This window comes from Cebus imitator, unplaced genomic scaffold, assembly GCF_001604975.1.
Source record: "Cebus imitator isolate Cc_AM_T3 unplaced genomic scaffold, Cebus_imitator-1.0 Scaffold409, whole genome shotgun sequence".
Taxonomy (NCBI): Eukaryota; Metazoa; Chordata; class Mammalia; order Primates; family Cebidae; genus Cebus; species Cebus imitator.
This window is the reverse complement of record NW_016107724.1, coordinates 622,401-649,352: the sequence shown is the minus strand read 5'-3', so window position 1 is coordinate 649,352 and position 26,952 is coordinate 622,401. Positions and strand designations below refer to the sequence as shown.

General features: G+C 35.9%; 1 protein-coding gene across 1 annotated transcript in view; it reads right to left on the bottom strand.

Annotated features, from left to right (window-relative positions):
- CCSER1 (coiled-coil serine rich protein 1) overlaps positions 1-26,082 on the bottom strand; it is a 764,265-nt gene extending 738,183 nt beyond the window's left edge. Inside the window, exon 1 of the mRNA XM_017509178.2 lies at positions 25,661-26,082. The gene's annotated coding sequence lies outside the window, so the exon portion shown is untranslated. The remainder of the gene's footprint in view (positions 1-25,660) is intronic.
- Positions 26,083-26,952: the final 870 nt, after the last annotated feature.

Here is a 26,952-nt window from a genome sequence, read left to right as displayed (position 1 = left end):
TAAAAGAACAGTATATAATACATGCAAATCGCTTGACACAGTGAAAAGTCATGTTGTAAATATTCGATAACATTAGATACTATGATTTTAATTAGACATCAATCAAATATTATTAATAAGAGTGAAAATAGCTTGGTACAATGCCTGAAATAAAACAATCCTCAACAAATGTTAGGCATTATTTACTATTATGGCAAAATATGCCAATCTGTATGTCAAGTAGGGAGGTAACTATGTTAAAATAGACAGAATACTGACCACCTAAGTCAAAAGTACCACACATGTAAACTAGCACCAAAATGTAAAACAATGTAAATTGAGTAGGTCACTACATTCTGTGAATATTAAATCACTTGCCTGCAGGATAAAAAACTTTGAAAAATCGAATTCTAAAGGGTTTACCATTCAATAGATCCACGAAGAGCTAATTTGATATTTCCAAATATTGGCTCTTCATCTCTCTTCACCCCTAATTTTTCCCTATTATGTGTTCTCTGTCTAGTAAGGAAACAACTGTCTTCCTAGACACCAAAGTTAGACATTCGCAAACTGTATCTCTTCTTCTTCTCCATGTCAGAATATGACCTCACCATTCATCTAGGTACTGAAGCCAAAATCATTACTCACTTGCAATATTTTTTTTATAAAACCTGGCACTAGGTCAGGCATGGTGGCTCATGCCTTTAATCCCAGTGCTTTAGGAGGCTGAAGAGGGAAGATTGCTTGTGGCTGAAAGTTTGAGAGCAGCCTGGGTAACACAGTCAGACTATATTTCTCAAATAATAATAACAATAATAATAATAGTTAAAAAATTAGCCTGCCATGGTGGCTCATGCCTACAGTCCTAGCTATTAAGGAGGCTGAGGATCACTTGAGCTCAGGAGTTTGAGACTGTAGCGAGCTGTGTGATTGTACCAATACACTGCAACCTCAGTGACAGAACGAGACCACATCTCTTAAAACCTAGCACCGACGAATACAAATCTTAAAAGCAACTCTGAACATGCTAGTCTACTGCTCAAAACCTTAAGCACCTCCCATCATCTACGGAATAAATCCCAAATTTCACTGCCTAGCTTTCAAGGTATTCTACCATCTGATCCCAATTTACTTTTGATGTTATTTCCAATAACTTCCCTTCAGGCACTCTCTATCTCAGCCAAATTGAAATAATCAGTGTTCTCTATATACACATGATATATTCCTTCCTTCACATATTGTTCACACAATCCCCTATGCTTGAATAACCTTCCTCATATGTGAACGTCTAAATCACACTCCACTGGACATTGTAGGCTTCCTACTCAGGATCCATTCTTCCTTTCCCATCTCCAACATTACACACAACCTCACTGTAATATCCCAAAACTCTTCACCATGTAGCTGAATACTCAGGGAAAATCAAACCCCATTTTCAGCTCCAGGGATGAGCCTTGGTTCACTTAAGCCTATATGCACATTCCTTCATCCTGGCCTCAGGTTAAGTGCAAACTTGTAACCTACGCACACCAATCAAGGTAGATCTCGAAACTCTTTCTTGAAATGCTGAGGCAGTGTCTCTTCTGTAGATTGTGGTGCACAGTTATGAGTTTCAGAATTCACTCCTGCCACCCTCCTACTAGTCAAGGAAAATAGACAGAGGAGCGAGAGATAAAGCAGAAACTCTAATGAACTATATCAGTGCTCTCCATGTGAACCCTTTTAGTGACACAAGCTAAGAAATTCCATGTTGCTGAAGATGCTTTGATTTGGTTACTTGCAGTCAAAAACATTTTAAAATGATATGCATACACAGATTTAAGGATCAAATTCTAATATAACATATTCAATGGTGATTCCTTTACTAAATGTGTCTGGAGATAATCTCTTGTTTTTTATATGCATTTTATGGTGGTTTATATTCTACCTATTTAACGTATTAGGGTCTATAGTATATTTGTCATAGTTACTTCCTTAAACTGCAAGCCCTTTAATGCCAGATCCACGTCTAATTCATCTTGGTGTCTTTCATAATGTAAAGGTAAATACAGATGTACATTGTAAAGATTGAAAAAATAATTTTTAATACTAAATAACTGAACAAATGAAAAGAATCTACTGATGTCATGATTTCCTAGAATCAATTGTTTTAATAAAAATATAAAATGATTACGAGTTTACTCTCCAGATGTATTGTTTGTACCATTAGTTTTCTTAATCACACAAAGTATTCTGACAGTCTATCAATTTATTCTAATTTTTTAAGATTTAAAAGCATTAAGAGAAAGGGTGTATATTAAATATTAAATGCCTGCTAATTTATCTTGTAGCTTGAATATCAATATTCTCTTTTAAATGATTGATCTGAAAGTTAAATTATAAAGAAAGACTCCCAAATCGTAGACTTTATACAAATCATCTTAAAGCTAAACATTTTAAAACAATTGAATATTAAATCTAATGATCTAATTAAATGTCTAAATTAAAATTTATACATATATCTTTTTGCAGAAACCATATATCATTGTTTGTTAATAAATCTAAAATGTAGTAGCAAGAATATATTAAAATGCTACCTGTACAATTTTACCTCTCTTGACTTTCATTATTCAACTTCTTTTATTCACTATCATTTCATTTTGCATAAGTACAATTTTCTTAGGTACATTTGAAAGTGTTCCAGGCATGGATTTTCATTATTCAGTGATAGGAGGACTCTAGTGCTAATTGCTTTGACAGCTTTTCTTTAAATCTTTCATATTCTCATTCATGCTAATCAACCAAGCAAGCCTTTGTCAAGCCAGAGCAGGGTTGTGGAACCTTTTATTAAATCAAATGCTTTGCTTTTGTGAGGAGGCAAAAAAAAAAACAATCTATTCAAAAAGATTTCAATAATAATACTTTAAATAAACTCCAAACACAAAACAAAAAAATAATTCAGAATGATGAGATACATTGGATATATTTATTCATTGACCTATTAATAACTACTTAAATCCTTAAATAGACAAACTGATTATTAAAGCCATCTATATATAAATATTAAACCCAGTGCACAGCTTCAAATGTGTTTTCTATGTGGATATTTAGATAGAATAGAGCTGCTTGATTAGTAAAGCATTGGTCTTTCTTCTTAATAATTAGTGTCCTAGACATAAAAAGATCACTGTGGTCAGTGCTGGTATTAACAACATACTGCTTTTTACATTTAGGACATTGATAAGAGTCAATGTCCTAAATGTAATAAAGAAGGTGAATGAGGTACAATTACGAATAAATGTTTTTATGTTCAAAATGCTTCATGAGCTGGTAATAACATTATTTTTTTAAAAAAAAGGTGAGTTTTCTACACATACACAATGGTCGTAAGCCATCCATCTCTTTTACTTAAAGCAGCAAGATGCAAGATTACTAACCTCCTTCCCCCACTAGTAACTAGGTAGGAATTCAACAAATGTATGAAACCCCATTTTTTTCCCCACATTTGCAACAGTGACTCACATTACTATTCAAAAAGAACAGAAAAATAAATATGAAACTCAGACTAACTAATTATAATATTTTACTCATTTGGAAAACTGAATACACTTGTCCCTCAGTATCCAAAAGGTTTGGTTCCAGGACTCCCCACAGATACCAAAATACTTATTCAAGTCCCCTCAGTTGGTCCTGTACAATTACCAGATAGGAAAAATCAGCCCTCAGTATTATGTGGGTTTATCATCCCATGAATATATTTAATCTATGTTTGGTTGAGGATGTGATTATTCCCTATACAGAGGGTCAGCCTTATTTATTGCAAAAATCCACATTTAAATGGACCCATGCAGTTTTAGCCCATTTTGTTCAAGGGTCAACTTTGCAGCTCATGAAGTCAGAATAAACACTGATGATTTCCAACTTCCTTATGGCATTGACCTGCCTATAAAAGTTTCTATTTTACTCTGAAAAACATTAAATAATTTCTTTCAAATACAATGCAGACTTAACTTTAATATGAAAAATATACTGATATTTTTTCTTTATTGAATGTTTCTATTTTGCCTGCATCACTAAATATCTTAAGCAAAGTTCAACAGCACTAAGTTTATAATAATAAAATTTTCAGCTAAGAACAAGTCTGTTTCTGATTTTCAAACATTACCTAGAGAAGTATCATGGTTTAGATTATTATAAACAGTTTTTCCAAAATTGTCACAAAGAGGCCAACGATATTCATAAGTGTATTTTTAATTTCAATTACTTGCTTTCCCTTTCTCAAAGATGAACACATTTTTTAAGTATAACTGAATTTTGGGATTGTCTTAGAGAAATCTCAGACTAGTCCACCTGATTTGAGTAATTTACCAGTTGATGCTGGGTTAATGGCACTACCTCCAATATAAAAGTCAAGCATAGAAATGGACAGTTTCTTCAATATTAGACTTCCATTGTTCTTGAAAGGGCCACCAGATGGCTTTGCCTGAAAACAGCAACAACAAAATAGCAAACGTTTATGAACAAAATTTGGTTAGGCTCTGGGTCTACACAGTGAAGTGGCTGAGTGCCCTGCTGCATGGATTGGCCCTTTCTGCTCTACTACTTTGTAACTCTTTGAACATGGGCTATTTACTTAATATATCTCTCCCTTTTATATCCTAATCTTCAAAATAAGTAAAACATCACCTACTTCATGAAGTTATTGTGATGATTACATGCATTAATATGTGTAAAATTCTTAGAACAGTAGCTGGTAAATACTAACAGCTGTATCAGTACTGGCTGTTGCCTGCAATTACAAACGTCATGGGATTTCTGAAATAGATGTCATAAGAACACTGATAAAATTCTAACGAAGCCAAAATATCTTTTATATTCTAAATACATGTCACTACTCCTATCTTTTTGTTAGGGTGTGATCTACTTGTAAAAATAAGCATCAAGAAGATTGACTCAAGAAATAAAAAGACAGTATTCCTATGCCTATGCCTCCTAGGAGGAGAGTAGACATACAGGTAAGTTTGTGTTACAGGTTCAGCTTGATAGCCCCAAGAAATGAGATAGAGAAGAAAAATGAGTTAGCTAAAGCCAGAAGCACTAATTACATGATGAGGTCATAGGCAAAACATTTGATTTCCAATCCTCAGGATCTGTCCATTGCAAAACTGAAATCAAAGTAAGTATCCAGTGACGTTCAAATGAGATAGAGTTTGGGAAAGATAACAGACTCCAAAACTTCTGAGGAATGCTTTGTTCCTGGTTGTTACTACGGCAGGTAGGTAAATTCTTATCTCTCTGATTCTTCTCTTTAATCAAGAAGCCCTTTACTCTAAGACCAGGATCACATCTATAACAACCCTGTACATATCCTAGACAATATGCATTTCTTTGTATACTTTTTTATCTTATGATGTTGTCAATCTGAGTGTATTAACTTAATGAAAATAAATTGTACAATTTTTTCCTGATTGAATATTTTCAAGAGACTAATACTGGGTTTTTTGAACTAAATTCATGGATACTCTAGTGGATCCACAAACTATCAGAACTTAAAAGCACTATTATTTTGCTTATGCACATGTGTTTATTTGGGTGAAAAAAATATAAACCATTAATTTCTTTACCTCCTAAAAGTTGCCTATAACTATAAAAATTAAATTATAATTACATAAAATTATTATTATTATTTTGAGACAGAGTCTTGCTGTGTAATCCCGGCTGGAATGCAGTGGTTCCATCTTGGCTCACTGCAACCCCCGCCTCCCAGGATCAAGCAATTCTCATGCCTCAGCATCCCAAGTAGCTGGGATTACAGGCATGCATTACCATGCCCAACTAATTTTTGTATCTTTAGTAGAGATGGGGTATTGCCATGCTGGCCAGGCTGGTCTTGAATGCCTAATCTCAAGTGATCCATCCATCTCAGCCTCCCAAAGTGCTAGGATTATAGAAGTAAGCCACCATGCCCGGTCCTTTATAAAATTATTAAAATCAAATTATAATTATAATCTTCAAATAAATTATCTTGCTCACAATCACACTGTGACCTACATAGTATATGTTCACAATCTTACTTTTTTAAAAAATGAGGGCACATTAGTATGGCCAATAGAATGGCATTTCTATTTTAAAATAAAAATGTGAAAATGTTTTCAAATGTTTGTATTTATGGATGTATTCATATCATTTTCAAACCTGAAATAATTTTGTCATGAAGATTATCAGTATTATAAGCCTCTTTCTTTTAGTACACTGAATTGTTCAAATGCTACAAGTTTTGAGGCATAATTAGCATTTGTACATTTCATAAAATTATCTTTTCAGATTAATCTAGAGTAACCTGTAAGATACTTAAACATTGCCAATACTACTTTTATATCTCTGGTTACTAGATTAGTATATTTTAATAAATGAGAAATAATTCATGGTTTGTAAAGTCTCAGTTATAATGGAATACTTTTGACCTAATAAGCAGTTACATAAATTAAACCCAAATAACAACTTATCCATCACACGCAAACTGTACAATCATTGACAAGTTGATGAGTTTTCTGTGTCTCTATTTTTACAAACAATAATGGGAATCAAAAACCTATCTCATAGGTTTGTTAATGAGAATAAAATGAGATCATTAAATTTGGGCTTAAAGTGTCTTACGCATAGACACAGTAGAATATCTCACACATGGAAAGCATTAAATGACAAATTAAACAAAGTATTAAAAGTAAATAACGACAATAGCAAATAAATAAATCACTAGATAAACAACTAAGTAAATAAGTAAATAAAATAATCAAAATACAAGTTGTAGCCTAAAAACAATTAGAAGAAACATTGTGGTTTGGCTTTATAAATTATTGAGATCATAAATATGAATACTTAATCTTATATGTTAATTACTTTTATTAGGATATCATAGTGTCTTAAAAGGAAAATAATTCATGTGTTTTCAGAAACTATTAGCAGCATTGATGCTGATTTGACAAAAGTCAAACACATAATAACCTGGTCAAAGCAATGCCACATCTTCAAGTTAAGGAAAATTGATCATTTTCTAGTGAAAAATTTTCAAAAGTGCTATTTTACAAGATATATAATCCTTTGGATAAATAATGACCTATTAAGACATTTTATGAACATAATCGTATCAAAATTAGCTAATATAAAATTATACTAATCCAACTTCGATAAGTTAAGAGTTAATAAAATTACCAATACTAAACTAAATTTTAAAACTTCACAGCCATATTTTATTATTTAATGTGTATCTTTATTGTGATCTGCTCTTTGAACCAAGTACAAGCTATTGGACCAAACCTACCAGTAATTAGAATGACGGTAGCTGTTTTTCTAGGCTAATTCAGACATTAATATGCACCGTAAAACAGATGATTTTTTTTTAACAGATGATTTTTAAGAGGAAAAAGATGATCTAAAGATCATGCCCTTTACATTTGTTAAATTTAAACATGAGAACAAGCATAATATGGGTAAAGTATTATTTTATACTCCATAAAAATTTAAAGAGACTTTACATATTAAAATATTCCTCTGATCTCCTATGCTTGCACAGTAGATGTAGATTAAAATTCTACATCTGTGCTATATAAATTGGGCTCACTTCTCAAAAGACTAGAAATACAAAAATATTAAAAATGAGAAGGTTACAGAATCATACATCAAAAGAACAGTACTTATCTCACTTGTTCTTTTTCACTACTTTAGCTGAATATTTTACTTTGAAATATTTTTCCCATTTAAAGTTTATCTTCTTTTTAAGTCTTGGGAAGGTAAGAGTGTTAATTCATAGATAATAACAGCCTCCCTCAAGTGCCAATTATTAAGCCATTTAATAGTGGTTCAGAGATTATTTCAAGAAATCTATCAGCTGTTTGTCAGTGTCACAGGGTGGAAAAAAAGGTATCCTAAAGCAATGCCTGTGAGTGCACAGATCAGCATTAAATGAAAATTCTGGCATTTTAAAACTTTTTATAATCTGTAGAATTTTTTTTGTTTTTATTGCACGTATTAGGTAGGCAAGGATGCTGAATTTTAGCTCCAGATTTTAAAAACTTCAAATAATGAAGACATAATAAAAGAAAAAGTATAATTTTAATTACAAAACACTTCACAGATAGAAAACATTAATACAATCAAAACAACAATGAAAACTCTGTAACTTATCTTTAAGACAATGACGGCATAAAGATCATATTCCCTCGCATTTTCGGCATCTATAGCCAATTCCTATAAACACCGATGTGACTGTAAAAAACAAAATCACTACCGACACAATAGATATTGAAATGTTAAATACAGTGAGTCAGCCCAAGACTATGGACAATGTAAATCCAACTATGGATGCAGAGCATGAAACTGAAGAGCACACTGATACAGCAATGAAATTTTATTTTAAAGGCGTAACATATGACACAAAAAGCAGACAGTAGGACAGTTATTGTTTCTTTTACGCTTCCTAATTTTATAATGTGACTCTTTAATTATTTATGTATTATTTTGATTTTATGGCATTCCACAATCACTTAGTTGGAGTTACTATATGCATGAAAAATGATGTATTTTGTTTGTTAAATTGAAAAAGTGCTCTATTCATCTGATTTTTATTTAAAATCTGATTGGGGCCTATGAGATTAGAATATTTCAAAGGTAGAAAGTAACATAAATAGAATTGGTATTTCAAATGTCATCTATAAAGCAAAAAGAAATAAATTCTTTGACTTTTATAATAATACTTCATGCCTGGAAGTTTATACACCATCACACTTTTATAATCAAAATTAAACTATAGGTAGCCAGAAAATAGACTGCTTATTGAAATGAAAATAATTATGGTCACAAAATTTTGTAGAAATAATATTCAGCACTAATTAATTTAGGTGAGCTGATCTCTTCGGTTGGTTTTTAGGATATTACATAATAACAGTTTAAATAGTGTATAATACAAAAAGTAAACAATGAACGAAATGAGTAATTGGGGCATTTGAATTCACAAAGAGGAACCTAAGCATTAGAATAAAATAATTTAAATAATTTTTTCCATAAGGCATAAAAATAGTACATAATCTGAATACCTGAAATTGGCTGCATGTAATTGTGATGCACAGAAAGCAAAAAGTACTATTTGATTATTATACTGTATTCTCTAAAACTTTAAATTGTCCAGGTAACCTAGAATCCAGTTGGTATTTATGCCTGAAATGATGACTAGATATATCCTAACTATATTTCACTACTTTATCACATTTTTTTCCTCACTGCTTAAACAAGAATTTACTCAGCTGTTTACTATGTGCATTGAGTAAATTTGACTACACATTCACAAACGCCTCATGTAATTTATATCCAAGGCAGTGGCAGTGAAGCAATTCTTTATAAGGCATAGTGGGATGAATGTTACAAGAGGTATATGATGATCATTCACAGGTACTTAACTTAACAATATTTTAAATAATCTAGCCATCTACATGTCATATTTAATAGGAAACAGCAAAGATGTCATCCACAATTAATCCAATGAATAGTAAACTTTTCCTTCCACAATCAAGTTTCCCTGATAAGAATATGAATATTACCTAGCTATAATTTGAACAGGTAAAGTATGGAAGCAAGTTCAGGAAAACTGTGAATTATAATAAAATGAAATTTTAAGAAACAAATCCAAGTTTTGAGAGAAAAAAGCAATAGATGGAACGACCTGATATGTAACAAGTGATTTATATCTTTCTCTTTTAAAAAGGTATCTTACAGCTTGGGTGCTGAAGTGGCCTTACAAGTAATGGGAATACAGACCAGGAAATGTGATGATAACAAAGGAGATGTGGGCGAGGATTGGTGACTAACGCCTGTAATCCCAACACTTTGGGAGGCTGAGGTGGGTGGACTGCTTGAGTCCAAGAGTTCAAGACCAACCTGAGTAACACAAGGAGACCCCGTCTCTACAAACAACAACAACAAAACATGACTTGGGTGTGGTGGCACATGCCTGTGTTCCCAGCTACTTGGGAGGCTGAGGTGGGAGGATTGCTTGAGTCCAGGGTTCAAGGCTGTAGTAAGCTATGATCACACCACTGCACTCCAGCTTGGGTGACAGAGCAGGACTCTATCTCAGGAAAAAAAAAAGTAGGGGTAGAGAAGTAAAATAACTAATTCTAGGATGCATAGTCAAGATTTAATTGTTTAAAAAAATTTAAAAGACAAGTTAATTTATACAAAATAATGAAAAAAGAAAAGTTAATTTATCCAAAATCCACTGAATCAACAAAAAATTATATATTTAGGTATTATATACTACATATATCTAACATATACATATTACATACATTTAAGTATTATATATATTACATATAAATGTAATATATTGGTATATTTATAATGGTATATTAATATCTAGTCTGTGTGTGTGTGTGTGTGTGTGTGTGTGTGTGTGTACTTGCTAGGAAATAGAAATACAATGGTGGAAAAAACAAACATGAATTGTCTTCTCATGAAGTTTACAGTCTAAGAAAATAGATGTTATTTGAATAATCTCACAAATGACTAAAAATTTGCAGCTACCTTAAAAGCTATGAAAGAAAGGTATATGGTACATAGTGCTGAGAGTTTAAATTAATGTGAAGACATGATGTTTGCCTTGCAAGATGAAGCGTGAGAAGAAGCTGGCTTAATAAGGCAGGCATGGGAGAATATTCCAGGCAGAGGGGAAAATATGCAGTTGAAGGCATCAAGAACAAAACCTGGTGTTTGCTGAAACCGATGTTTGCAGTAACACAGTTATTTCTTATTATCTCTCTTCCTCCCCTTCAAATAAACTAAGAACTACAACTACCATCATACAGGATATTTGTTTAGAAAGCCCAGTGTACAAAAAAGCAAGCCTTTCTTACTTTTAATACATTCAACATTAGCACCAGAAGGTGACACATAGTGGATACCAAATAAAATTTAAGTGATTTCATGTAAATTTGCTGAATTCCTGCTACTGCAATATATGTGTTCTGTTATTCTGAAAAATTGAGCAATAACTATAACAGGGATAATCAAAAAATAGAGCTGTTGCAGAAACATTTAAAATCTATGCAATTTATAAAATAAAGTTCTAACCAAAACCATAACAATTTTTATAAACAACCTGCAAGCCTAAAAGGACATAAGGACATGTATAATTCTCAATAAAGAAATAATACAGAAAATACACAAATTTTCTCTTTAAAAAAAAAAAATGAAGGTAGCCAAGAGGCTGTAGAGATCAAGAAAAACTGCACAATAAGCACTTTCAAAGCTAAAATTATGGCTTACTCATACTAAAACAAAACAAAGTTATAAATAAATAATACAATATCCCTCTGTTGTACTGTGCATTTGCCTGTATTAGTATACTTTGCATTCAGCTGTAGTTATTTGGCAAAGATAAATATGATAATGCTGGGGGAAAAAACACACATGAAAGAACTTCCACATTTTTCTAACACAATTCCCCTATTTATCCATCATGTTGGAGCTAATTCCCACTATAGAAAAATGCATTGTAGCAGAACAGACTCTACTTAATTGTCTGGTGCCAACTAGGTATTGCTCACAACCCAGAGTGCTGCAAAAGAAACTCCCCAGGAGGGTTAAAGTCGTCATGGAAGGTTTCATGGACTTAGGCCTGTAATGACAGCTGAGATTTGCATAAACAGAAAGGATTAAATGCATATGCTTTGTGGATGAGGGTGCTCTAAGTTACATGACCTTAACAAAGTAGAAGATCTGTGTTTGGATTAACAAAGTGTGGTGAGCTTACAAAGGGCTTCCAAAGCCAGGCAGACAAATCCATCTTCGTTGAAAGAAAACATAGAAACACAACGCAGTTTTGGAACACGAAGGCAACAAAAACACCTATTTACAGCCAGTACAAATGTTTATTACTCTATGCTATATAAAGAGCAAGACTATCAATAAAACACAACAATCCACTTGTCACGCCTCTCTGAGCATATACGGAATCACCTTTGCATAGGTTGAATACAGGTACAAACTCTTTAATGTGCTAAAATAAATGTATGCACAGTCAACATTGTCCAAATGAAGTTGACCTGCAGTGGGCAAGCATACCTTTCAGGATCCTATTTTACATACAACTTATCCTTAAACTAATAAGTGTAATAGCTCGGCATATTAACCTTGAAATAGGGGGTTTTGAGGGGATTGCTCATGGGAAAAATGATATTTCATTAGCAAAGTTGGAAAAGTGCATTTTCATTCCACAAATTTATTTATCAGTCAGTCATCTAATACATTTGTGGCTCTTCCACTAGAGTTGTTAACACACTTAAAAGACAGTCTCCTCATTCATTTTTTTAAATTATTCAATTGCATAGCATTGTCTTTTGCACATATTGCATACTAAATAAATGAATAAAGAACAAATGAATGATGACCTGTGTCTATATATACCAGTAACTAACCAATGCTAAAATATCTCTGACCAAAGAAAAAGTATGTATATACCAACATATTATGTAAAACAGAAAGGGCTTAACATATCATCCTTCATCCCTTGTTTTGGGTAATTTTATGTATCAATTTGGCTGGGCTATAATGCCCAGCTGTTTGATAAATCATTGCTCTAGATGTTAATGTAAAATCATCTTATAGATATGATTAATATGTACAATCATTTGGCTTTAAGTAAAGCAGATTACCCTTGACAATGTGGGGTGGGTCTCATCTAATGAGCTGAAGGCAACAAGAACAAAAACTGACTTTTGCTGGAAAACAAAGAATTCTGCTTCAAAACTGTAATATAAAAATCCTGCCTGAGTTCCCAGCCTTCCAGACAGTTCTACAGATTTCAGTTATGTAAGCCAATTACTTAGAATAAATCTTTTGATAGGTAGATAAGAAGATAGACAATAAGTAGGCAGATAGATAAATAAATAGATATTTTGTTGTTTCTGTTTCTCTGAAGAACACTAAACCCTCCCCTCTCAAAAAGTAGACCAAAAATACCTAATTAGAAGAAAGTTATATAAGATAATTTTAATAATAAATTACTACATACCTGTGTACATGTGTTCATACACACATGACAAAAATTGACACAAGTTTGACTTAATGTCAAAAAATATTTAAGTCAAAAAATTTTAATTCAATAAAATGTGTGCCCTAACCCTAACCCTAACCCTAACCCTAACAGCATTACTTTCTTTTGTCAAAGAAGAACATAATCTCCATCTTTCTATAACCACACTCTAAACCAAAGGCAATCATCACTTTTGGTCCCTAAGGAGTCCTAAACTTGACTGAGTACTGAGGATTCCAAGGGCTGTATTTACACAACACAAATGATTTACATGATTGCTAAAACTCTTCCCTTTCTCTTAAGTTTCACTATAAAACACCTAAACTTTGCACACACATACTTACTCTTGAAAGGGTTTTAAGGCAACTTTTGTTTTAGATAGATTAAACATAGTTTTTATTAAGAGTATTTCAGCTCTAGTAATAATCAGAAAATAGTATTAGTGGCCTTTATACAATTAATGATGCTCATATTATTTGACATAATTTTAAATGATTAGCAAAGAAATTTTCTGTTAGTAATCAGTTTATTCAGAATGATTACTGAGAACTTTTGCTTTATTCATTTTTCGCTTTCATACATTTATTAATTTATTTATTTATTTTTCAGATAGTCTCACTCTGTCACCCAGGCTGGAGTGCAAGTGGCATGATCTCGGCTCACTGCAACCTCCTCTTCCCGGATTCAAGCAATTCTCCTGCCTCAGCCTCCCGAGTAGCTGAGATTACAGGTGCTCACCACAACACCTGGTTAATTTTTGAATTGTTTTAGTAGAGACAGGGTTTCACCATATTGTCCAGGCTGATCTTAAACTCCTGACCTCAGGTGATCTGCCCACCTCGGCCTCCCAAAGTGCTGGGATTACAGGCATGAACCACGGCACATACCTCATTTTCACATTTTTACACCTAAGTTATTTTTAATCCATATTAGTTATTTGAGTTATACAACTGTGTTCTCAAGGAAGAAAATTACCAAGAAGTACAGCTTTTCTTTTTCTACTTCATAAAGTATAACAATTGGCAATAAAAAAAAAAAAAAAAAAAAAAAAAAAACGGAAACAGGACCATATAACCTGCAGGATATATAATATATGTACTTCAAAAACATGTGAGTTAGACCTATAAAGTGAAAATATACTCCACCTAAAGGCCACACAACTATTTTCTATGGTTTATGCACTTGAAATACAGGGAATTTCTGACCAAAATAGAAACCATGGAACCTAAACTGCTCTGAAAATATCTCTATAAGGAAAGATCTATATAGGCACATAATCTACCAACATCATGCAAAGTGATCAGCAGATCAATACCACAGTAAAGGCAGGATATCTATTATGTAAATAAGAGTTTTTCTGTGATGACTTAGTACCATTTTGCCACATTGGAAACTTAGGGAAATGATGTGGGGCAGCAGGGTGGAGACCTGAAAACAAGCACAGTCACTCTGTGTGGCAAGCTAGGATGTCACTAATGTGGCTACTAGAAGAAACAAAAGTCTACCAACTTCTGTTCTCAACAAGGACATCGATCATATAGGGACAGGAAACATACGCGGTCTCATTAACTGATACATGCATAGGGCCTAGTAACATTTGTTTACTGAACAAAAGAATTCTGGCAGCCTCACATGACCTCAGATTTGTCAACATTTCAAAATGTGAATCCGGGCTGTATAAAGTAGGAGAAAATGCCATAACCCAAAGGCCTTAAAAAGTGAACATGGAGTAAGTGTTCAGGATTTTGGTTTGAGGAAGTGACAAAACAGACTCTCCTTTGACCTCCATTCTCCAAATTAGCCTTTGCCACTGCTTCTTGCTTCCCTGGACCTCAAAACACCTAATGCATGTAGTTTAGGTGCTACAGTTCCTCCAGTTCTTTCATTTACTTTGAGACTTTTAGCCAGTGTCAGCTATTCAGCTCCAAATTAAGAATAAATTTTCAGTCTATGAAATAGCCAGGGAGAGCAGTGTTCAAAGTGAGCCTAGGGTAGGATTCAGAACAATGTTCAGCACTGGAGCTAGTTCACACAATGGGGACAAAATTCATGCCATTCTCAGTTGAGTGTAGTGGTGTGTACTTATAGTCCCAGATGCTCGGGAGGCATAGGTGAGAAGATCACTTGAGCCCAGGATTTTGAGGCTGCAATGAGATATGAATGTGCTACTGCACTCTAGCCTACATGACAGAGCAAGACTTGGTCTCCAAAAATAAAAATAAAAATGAGAAATCCACATCACTCTTAAGCAGTAGTGCATTTATTCATCCATTTCTCACTTGCAAACACAGTATTGTCACATCTCTGGTTTAGACCAACTGGTGGGGAAAGAGAATAAAATTAAAAACAAACAAACAAACAAAAAACCTGCCCTGATAGAACTCACCATCTACTGAACATGAAGTACAAACAAGCAGTGATTATGATATGTTAAATGGTGATTGGATACTAATATACACAGGATATTACTGGAACTCAGAATATGCTTTTTACGTGAAATTGAGAAGGCCTTCCATGAATTTACTTTTGAAAGGAACTTTGAAGGGCCCACTACAATAAGCCAAGTGATGGAAGGCTAGTAATTGCAGTTTAGTAATTACAGATGTAGCATCTGCAGCAGCAGACTCTATTATTAACATAAACAAAAACAACATATTTTGCATTTTTGCAAGAGAAGGCAGCAGGATCTAGTACCCTGGATAGCTCCTCTGTGTCAAAGGTGACTGTGCAGACTGGCGTCAAGCAGATTGGAATTGAGATTAGAGAATCTCCAGAACTCAAAGTTACTTATCTGTTTTATATTCAAATTATAATTCCTTGGCTTTTAAAATATCTCATCCATTTATTTCCTGCATCAGGACTTTGAGGCTGGGTGCTTTCTATATCACCATCCAATGAACCTGACTCTCCTCAGAAATATCCAGGGAGACAATACCTTCCTTCTCCTCACTGTATAGTTAGCACTCTGAGGTCTTTATCCCCTTTGTGCTTCAATCCAGGCTAGAATTCATACTATACTGTCCCTATAATTAACATAAAACTTCCCATTTCAGGACCCTTCCTCCTATCAGAAACTGAACTGTTGTTGACCATAAACCTATCTCCTCAATTCACCTATATTTACACTTTGAGGTATCCTCTAAGAAATACTTCTCAAAGTCATATTTTAGTCATAATGTTTCTAAAAGTTTATATACCTGTGTACAAATTTGTAATGTTTCATTTAATGGCCCAGTTTAGTAATCTGTACTTTAATTTTTAAGATTTATATTATGGGAGTAAAATTCTGTTATGGAACTCATTTATTAATGAATACTTTTAATATTCCTTGGTCTATTATATATGAATACAATATTAATAGCTGAAAAATTTCAATAATTATTCTTCAGCTATCTGTGCACTAGGTAACATTCCTTTGAAAATTTAGCATCTTATTGTACAAACTCAGTAGGGTTTTGTTATTTCTAAAATATACTGAAACTTTACGTGAAATAAGTTATTCTTAATCTATATTTATAACAATGAATTTGAGTCTGGTTTGGTGCTAGTATTTCCCTCCTTTTCCTAGCTTCTCACTGATGTTTCTGGGATATATGCATGGTTTTCTCCCTTTAAGCTTTTCCTAAATGCCCCGAAGAATATTGTCTAATATAAAGAAGCACTCACAATACATTTTATATATTCAGATTTAATGTGCTGGTCCCTTCTATATCTATAAAATAAAGAAAAAAACTAAACAGACAAACATAAAAACACTTCTCTTAAGGAATAACTGTACAGAAAGTTATTTATTTTTTGCCATGCCCCTAATTCAGGTTTACTTTGCTTTTATTTGTAAACATAATGCAGGTTTGTGATACATTATTTGCTGCTATTGCAAAACACACACACACAATAAAAATTCATTAACAGAATTAAAATATTTAACTATTTCCAAGAAAGAGCTAATTTCAGTGAATAGGTACATAAATACAACTTACTCTGAATTTGTTTAATAAGAATGGTATATCACTGATACCCCCATGAAGGCTAAATTAGAGTAGTACACTTGGCTGAGCAGACACTTCTATTTTTTTCCTTTTTCTTTTTTAGAGACAGGGTCTTGCTGTTGCCCAAGCTGGAGTACATGGTGTGATCATAGCTCACTGCAGCCTCAAACTCCTGGGCCCACGTGATCCTCCCACCTCAGCCTCCCAAGTATCTGGGACCTACAGGAGTGCTCCACCACACCCAGCTAACAAATATCCCTTGAGCACGGGAACAGTACTAAATTTCACTAACGAAATGGAGAAATTAGAGAAGAAACCTCACTGTATGGAATAAATTCCATCAATTGTTCTACATTCTAAATACACTGCATACAAATAAGATTATAAAGGAGAATGCAGAAGAGTCATAACATCATGAACTTAACAAGCAACTAGAAAAAGAGAAAAGGGCAAACCCTAAATAATTCATATACAAATTGTGCACATATTTGTATACACGTATCATAACTGGACACCAAATAAGACAGAATAACAAGTATTTCATTTATTGTGTATAACTGTTCAGTAAATGTCATAAATTATTGGTAATTTATACTTTAAGATTATACCAATAAGAGGTGCATTATTTTTGAAACTGATAGACTTTAACTACTTAATAAACATTTTGTTGTCAATGATGACACATGACTATCTCTCTAGCGGGGCACAACCAGGTAAGGAAAGGTTACATGCAGCAAAATGAAATAGTCTGGTGATGGTCCTAACCTCGTGCTATACTTGCACTGTACTTTAGAAAGCACTCCAGAGGCACAGCTGTAAATACTTATAAAAAGTCTACCCAGTCTAAGTATGCAGGAGCAAGGCAATATGTCCTAAGTAGCTGGCATCGTGGAAGTCCAAGAATAAGTATTGAAATGAAGCATACTCCTAAGAGCTAGCAATGTTTAGAGATCCAGGAAAGTGTACTTTTGGGAGCCTGCTGGCAAATAAAATGACTCAGTAAATGAGGTTGTTTCAGAAGCAGGATCCCAGTCTTTTCAAAAGAAGGACCTTGCTCAAATGCTAGGAGGAATAGTGAGATTGGGTAATTTACCAAGACACAGGCGAAATTATTAAGTGAGAAATCAGTTTCAGTTACAGAAGTAAGCCTAATTACTAGAAATATGTGGTAACATTAGAGTTGAATATTAAGGGCTGCTTAATGTTAAGTCCCAAAATGTTGGGACTTAAATCCGTTACTACTTCATTATATAGAAGGAATGCTCCTGAATCAGGAGCTAAGCTCAAGTTAGAGTTAATTCTTCCAAAAGCAGAAACAGATTTTGACAAAAGTTACAAAATAGGCCATAAGTGAAATACTTAGTTAAAAAAACATTTTTTCATCCTGGATATTATTCATCTAGCTTTATTCATGATTTTGACTAATTTAAAGACATTATAAAATATATAACTTTGTATAGTCTAGTAGAGAGCTTCAAAATAACCAAATTTGACTTTCTGTCCACTTACTTCTATGAAATCAATTTTTAAATATATCATTTGCTATGAACATGTGTACACTGATTAAACCCACAGTTAAATAGATGAACTAAAGAATAAAAGTTAAAAGAAACTAAATTAAATCTGATAGTAGCAGCGAACATCCTTCCTCTTCACGGGAGGAAAGCTAGATTCATAACTTGTGCCTAAGCTCAACTTTTCTTAAGCAAGATGCTCAAAGCTTTGCATGAACCTTTCCAGAAGATAAGCTGCATAACTTAAAATATGAAAAAGAATATCTAATGTGTGAACTTTTCTCTGCATGAAGTCACACATTCACAAAATTATACCAGGTTACATCTTACATTTTCATTAAAGAGTTGAGTGACACTGACTAAATAGAGTAAGAGAATTGTGGTTGAATGGCACTGAGAGTGCACCATATCCCTATTAAAAATAGCAATAAGATGAAAGTTCCAGCCTTGCAGGTCCTCCTTCTCCAAGTCCTCCTTGGGTCACTGGAAAATGGCCCAAGAAACAATGGCAGCATCATTGAAGATGGTAGCAAAAAGACAGGTAATACACAGATATTGCTGTTGGGACCTTGGTTAAATTAGGAATAAAGAAAAGATATACTCCTTCAGACTTTCTCTGTGTATGGGTTTCATAATTTTTGCATCATTCTAATTTTAAAAATAAAGTTTGGTCTATACAGTTTAGCAAACCATAGAACAGAGACTTGGTTTCCTCATCTCTAGTATAGGCATCAAACTAACTTTACAACATTAGAATGACATGGCATAACATTATAAAGTATATATCATGTAAGAAGTGTCCAGCACATTATAGTCAGTTATTGTTAATAAAATAATATTTCATCATTTGCAAAATAAAAAGGAAATAAATATCTATGTTTGCAAAAATTCTAAGACTCCCCTTATCTTTAATGTTTCTTAAGATTTCATTCTTTGGAAAAAATAAAACATCCTTAGAATGAGGGCACAGAAGCTCAGTTATTTATTCTTTTTTTTTTTTTTGAGATGTAGTCTCATTGTGTTGCCAGGCTGGAGTGCAGTTGCACAATCTCGGCTCACTGCAACCTCCGCCTCCCAGGTTCAGGCGATTCTCCTGCCTCAGCCTCCCAAGTAGCTGTGACTACAGGTATGCACCACCACATCCAGCTAATTTTTTGTATTTTTATTAGAGATGGGGTTTCACCCTGCTGGCCAGGATGGTGTCGATCTCCCAACCTCAAATCGGCCTGCCTCGGCCTCCCAAAGTGCTGAGATTACAGGCATGAGCCACTGGAGTGCAATGGCATGTTCTCGGCTCAGTGCAATGGTGCGATATTGGCTCACCGCAACCTCCACCTCCAGGTTCAAGCAATTCTCCTGCCTCAGCCTCCTGAGTAGCTGGGATTACAGGCATGAGCCACCACACCTGGCTATCATATGTTCTTTTAAGCACTATTTACTGGGCATCTATTATGTGCTGGATGATGCTAACACTGATGAAGCAATACTTAACCATCATGCAAAACATAAAATTGAAACTGCAAAAAGTACCACAAGGAAGGGGAACATAATGCAAAACTATATATAACAGGGCAACTGATACAGAAAACAAGGCCAGGAAAGGTATCCTTAGGGAAGTGATGATTGAAGTAGAGAAGCAAGAGTTCGGAGGTGAGGGAGAGGAAGAGTGGTATAAAAGAGGTACAGGATGTGAACACATTATCTTTAACCTTGAAAGATGTAGAGGTATGTTCTAAAATTTATTTCAACAGTGACACTTAGAACATTTCACATGTGTGACATTATTATTGCATAGCTTAAAATAGCTGTAATTTTATCCAGAGAAAGGTGCTTACTATATGACAAAACCAAAAATATCACGAGAGTCAACAAAGCTAAACAGAAATTGGCCAAGTTTGTATTGTGCATACCCTTTGCGTTATAACTAACTACCAGTAAGGTCCAGCCTGGGGTCATTACTATCCAGTTAAATTATCATGTATTCCCTCCCCAGACAACAGCAAATTTGTGCACAAGCAATGGCAATTCATTAAAATTTTGGTCAGAAAACATAGTTAATACAAAAATCTTTTGATAGATAGTACAATATCTTCCAAGACTGAATATTTGAACCTTAGTTTACTACCAGCTGAGAAAAGTACTTATTTATAAAACAGACAAAAGACATAGCCTTCAAATTTCACTCTGAAATACTCTAGGTCAGTGGCTCTCAAACTCTAGAGTACATAAGAATCACATAGAGAACCCCACCCCTTCTGAATCAATCAGTCTGTCATGGGGAGCCAGATATGGCATTTTAACAAGTTTTTATAGTTGCTGCTGCTGCTTAGGGGACCACATTTTGAAAACCACTACTCTAGGTTAAGAGTTGTCATTAGATAATAAAGTGTTTCTTTATAAAAGTCCTTTGGACTGTATTTAGTATCAAAGCACAATTTAAAAATTCAAAAATTTTAATCAAGTTTAATATTTTAGAAGAGTTAATGCAGTGTAAATGATGCAAAACCAAAAGCCATGTTTTAAGCTAACCTAGGTATAGGGCCAGGAATTTGGCAAATAACTTCATTAATGATCTAAGCAAAAATATTTTAACAATTTTTAATATGCTGAAAACCTCAGTAAACATTTCCAACAAACACTTTGTAAAAAATTTAGCCTGCATGGGAACAACTTAAAATGCAATATGGTTGTTCACAAGCAGACTGATAACAACATCTTGGTAATGTATTGCAGTTTAGAATGGTCAGCTTTACATTTTAATATTCAGTTTAAGCTTCATAGTAAAACATGTTCCTTTTGTTATGGTGTTTTCTCCTCAATCTCCCCATCTTTTTTCACTGCTTCTTCCACCCCAGACTTCATGTTTTATTGTTAACTGACACTCTTGCACAGGGAAGATAATATTGCTGATAGAAGCGTATGTACTCACTATAAAGCAAACAGATTTTGTCACTATCCAATAGGGAAATCATGCAGAAGCTGTCAGTCATACAGTGGATGAGATTACATTATCAAAATGATACACCTGTGACATATAGTCCAAAGCCAAACTCAAAAGGTACCAATTAACAGATAGGCTGGTTTGTACCCTAACTACATGGGGAATCATTCCATTCTTGCAAGAATATAAAACTGGTGATTTAATAGCCTTTCACTTTTGTAATAACACTTATCTATTCATTGTCAACAAAATATATATATGAAAATATTTTAATTCAACTAATCTGAAAGTAATTCCATTTGGTTATTTCTTGAAAGCCATGTCTAATATTTGTACAATTTCTTTACTGTCACCACAACATACTTCTGGGGTGTCATACTGAATAGACAGACCCAAAGTCAAATCAGATGTTTCCCCTTTATTCTTGAAATAAAGAAATGCATTTTAAACAGTGGTTCTAAAATACACATATATGCACAAAGACACAGTTTGTCTAAAATAAACATATATACACAAAGAAAAATCAACTAAGTTTAGAATAGAGAATTGTTTTTATTGTTAATACAATTTATTTATCAGAAGATACTTAAAATAGCCATAAAATTGTTGCTAAAATTCTAAAATGTTTGCCACAAGCACTGTATCATAGCTCTATATTCATGACAAATAATGTAGGGATAGATTAACTATTATGTGGATGCATACAATAACTTTAAATAAAATCTAATCTAATGGGTTCAATAAATCTAAAAACTTTAAAATAAAACATTACAGAAAATATATTATTTGACTACACATTTTATATGAAGAATAAAATGTTAAGTATTAAATGAATGCTCACTATTAATACTTTTATTATTTTACACATCATCACACTTCTTTACAGCAAACCTAAAAAGATTTGCTTAAGGAAACACCAAAAATGCCTCACTACAAAGAGGTTGCATGTGCACCACTTTTACTCAACACATTAGTGAGATGAGGATACATTTACATTTTTAAAGCACATATTCTGTACGAGAACTCTATTGTACTATTACAGTAATACAAGTACATATTGCCTGTTAAAAGGCAATATAGGCCGAGTGCAGTAGCTCGCGACTATAATCCCAGCACTTGGGATGTCAAGGTAGGTGGATCACCTGAGGTAAGGAGTTTGAAACCAGTCTGGCCAACATGGCAAAACCCTGCTTCTACTAAAAATACAAAAATTAGCTGGGCAAGGTGGCATGCACCTGTAGTCTCAGCTACTCGGGAAGCTGTGGCAGGAGAATCACTTGAACCCAGGAGGCAGAGGTTGCAGTAAGCTGAGACTGTGCCACTGCACTCCAGCCTGGGTGACAGAGCAAAAATCCATCTAAAAAAAAAAAAAAATGAATGTGTAGAAGGATGTACATCCAAAACAGACCCTACCTGCACTCTGCAAAGTATCCAGCAATATCTTAATTTATGTAAAAACAAACTTATCTTCCCTTATGTATTCTTTACTATTATTCCAGGACACTTGCATCTTATGCCTTTTATTTTTCTTATTCACAACGTACTAATCGTACTTATCCTTTAAGATCAAGACCAAGCAAGTCTTACCTACCCCCGAAGCATTCTCAAACAAAATCCAGTATGAAATGTTATTGTCATGCTCTGAACTCCTGTAGTACTCATTAGACATGTAATCTCTTATTGTTATGGGTTATTAACTCTATGCTCAAGCATGAGCATCACATTCCTCCCACATGGCAAGTAAGTTCCGAAGGACAGGGAGCAAGGAATCTCCCGTTCCTTTCCAATGCCTAGACATTAGTACCTTGCACACAGTAGGCCCTTTATTATGAGCATTATGATGAATAATAAAATGCAATAAAGGGTTGAATAACTATTATGGTAAAAATATAATAAATTCTTCATTTTCTACTTTTAGTTTTATCTAAATTAACATTCAATGGTGTAAATAATGTATCTTTAAAATAATGAACAGTTGCTGATTCTCTTGACTGTCAAAAAACAAAATACTCATAAATCGGACTTTTAATGATTGCAGTAATACAGTTCATCAATTACATTTTTAAGTTCCCTATAATATTTATGTTCCCATAGTTTGGGATAGTTGAGGTAATAACTCTCAGAGTGTGGTTCCCCATCTGAGTTCTAACCTAATATTTAAAGTTGCGCACATGCTTCAGTGTTGAAAATGTATTTCAAATCAATATAAATCTAACAAAATATAAATATCAAATCCTTAACTGCTTTGTTTTTCAAATGAACCAGTTCTTAAGAAAAGCTATGTTCACGCTGAAAAAACAATACAAACAACAGTTGGTTTGTTTGACCAAAATGATAAAATTAATTTAAATGAAGACAAATCACTCTAACAATAGGTTGACCAATTTACTTCTCTTTCTTTGGTGAAACTATTGAAAATGTGGTTACAACATGGAATTTCAATGTTTAAAAAACGTTGTGCTGGCACGCTCTTACAGTTATCTGTTTGAAATATTAAGGACACTGTCCTATCAAACCCAGTCATGGTCCTATAAAAGTACAGGTTGCTACTTTTAAGAGAAAACATTCATTTTATAAGAACAGTGACAGGCACTGCCCCAAGTCATCTCTAAGTTTCAAGTTACGTATCTGGAACATGTACCTGTTATAAAGTAAACAGAAAGAGAAACCAAAACAAATTATGTTATAGCCTAAACTCAAAGTATTTTAAGTCTTCCCTTAACAACCAGTTTTGAAGGAACCAGTGACCCCCACCTAGGTGTCCATGCCTCCGTTCTCCCTGAGGCTTTTAATAAAAACACCTTTACGTTAAACGTGTACATATTTTTAATAGCCTTTGGGGGACAGAGAATGGAGGATGTGTGTTACATTTCAATAGGAAGGTATTCAACTGTAAAGATTTCAGAAATGAAAACTGTTGAAACCAAGTAGGTATTTTCTGACTTATAAGTCCTACTGACTGCCTGAAAAGGTAAGAGGAGTGGAGTAGAGGACATAAAAACATTAAAGGGCAAAGAATCTGTAACTTCTAAGAAGTATTTTTTTTTCCACCTGTAAAAATATAAGTTTTTTGTTTTTTTGTTTTTTGTTTTACTTCATTTCATATTCCAGGTCCCACGAAAGGAGGGGAAAGCATAATTGCTTCTAATTCTGAGACAGAGAGAGGAGAGAGAGAGAAAGGGAGCAACTCAGGATACACTAAAGGAAACCCCAAGAAATTTCACAACTCTTTGCCATAAATAGCCTTTCTTCTCACTCTGGATACCTCCTCCTTTACATCAGCAAGGCTCAGACTCCACGCGCGGAGAAGCACCATTCACAAATCCCTCCGTCACCCTTACCCCTTGCTGTCACCGTGTGTACGAGTCTCCGGGACACAAGCCAAAAGTCAAAGGGGCCAGCCAGAGGGCCACATGCGGTTTCAGCTCAGGGCTGACTTTCTACGCAGGTGAACCAACCCACTGGTTAGTCCGGAGCGTGAAAACACACACACACACACACCGGGGCTCTTGACACGCCACCACAAAGCAATTGGTTCACTCTAAGTCGCTGCTGTTACTGCTGCCTCTGGGCATGGTCTTGCTTCCAATCCAGGAAACCAGCGCCAAAGGACTAGCAGGCGGAGGCAAGAGGCAGACCCGGCCCGGCACTGCGGTTCCTCCGGGAGACCCGGGCTCCCCGCCCCCTCCTTCCCTTCCCCCTCTTTGCCGCCGTCCCCGCCTGAGCACCCGCAGCCCGGGCGCCAGCACTGGCCAGCCGCCCCTACCTGCGGGACGTGAGTGGCGAGGGAGGGGAGCGACCAGAAGCCTGCGCCAACTCTCGCCTCCTTGGCCACCGCTCCGCATCGCCCTGGAGCGGCCGCTGCGGCCGCAGGCAGCAAACCACGCAGAAGCGCGGAGGAAATGGCCACGCAGCGCACCGGGAGTCGCGGGCCGGTAGCTAGTGAGCCCGCCCGCCTCCTTCCCACCCCGCCCGCAAGGCCAGGTCTCTGCGCCGAGCACGCCGGGCCCGCGGCCGGCACTCCGGGCCTGGGCGCGCGTTGCTCCGGGGCGGCCCCGGCACGGCGCAGTCACCTGCCGGGCGGTCATCCCCCGCGTCCGCCTGCGGCCAGCCCCGCACAGCGGCGACGCGACGCGCGACCCGCTGGGCGCGGAGGCACCAGGGGCGTTACTACCTTGAGGGCTCCGTGCCGCTTGTTAAGGCTCCTCCCGGACACTCAGGGATTTATGTCTTCGGGGCACCGGGGTGTCCTTCCTGGTCCCCCTCCTCTGCCCTCCCTCCCTTTCTCGGCCGTTGGGCTCCTTCTCTCCACTCTCAGTTGCACAGAGTCGAGCTGCGTTAATAATCCTCCTGCTCCTCCTGCCTGCGCCAGCAGAGCTGTTCTGCCCGAGCCACCGCTTTCCAGTCAGTCATGTTGAGAGAGAGAGGGAGGCGGATTGGCAGTAGGTCGGCGACTATTTGTGGTGAGGGAGAAGAGAGCAGAGCAAGAGAAGGGCAGGGGAGGGACGTGGGGAGGCGCTTCCAAGTGTGTGAGTGCGCGGAGTGTGACTGTGTGGAGAGCACTGGAACCACCTCCCCGGCAGGCCGCGCTCCCGGGCTGTGAGGAGGGCGGGCCCCAGCGCGGCCTTTATAGAACGCGGAGCGGGGTGGGCTGGGCGGGGCGGCTGGGAGGGCGGCGCCCGGCCCACTGCGTCCGCCGGCTTCCACGCACGCATCCTCTCGCATCGACGCGCGCACACCGACTGCTGGCCCGCTGCTGAGTTTTCATTTTAGGGAACGCAGTATCCCACCGCGCTGACCTGGCCTTTTCCCCCAGCCTATCCCGGTGCTTACGTGGAATCCAAGTGCATTGGCAGGTCAAGACTAGAGAATAGGGGGGGAGTCTGAAGAGAAGCGAAGTGACTGCGGGGATGCTGGAAATAAATGCACTGTATTTCTCCTCTCCAAGGTTCCAATGTTACCTTCTTTCTTTTCCTCCTCTAAGGGAAGGAATTACCAGATTTTTTCTCCGCTTTTCCTTTTCACTCACCCAATTCACATCCTGACAAGTGTCTTCCTTCCTCAGTAAGAAGAAAAGAAACCTGGTTCTTTCCTTTAAGCAGGTCACACCTCCCAGGAACCATTTGCAGCAATCAATTCTGTAGGATAATGGAAGCACTGCGACTGTGTCCAAGAGTGGAACTTGTGTTCCTACACAGAAGGTCCTACACAATACAGGCATTACAAGCAAAACCAGCTATCAATTTGACATCTTTTGACTGATGGTCCCCTGGAGAAAATTTGCCAGTTTAGGGATCGAAAGACTTCTGATGCATGCATCTGTTGCCTACATAATTTATTTTCCCTTGATCCTCTCTCCCCTTGCACTGCCTCATTTCCTTTCAGGTTAACACTGAGTTCTGAACTCTTTCCCATTCATCCCCTTCTTTATCTCCACTCCTGTGTATTTATGCCTTTAGAAGGCAA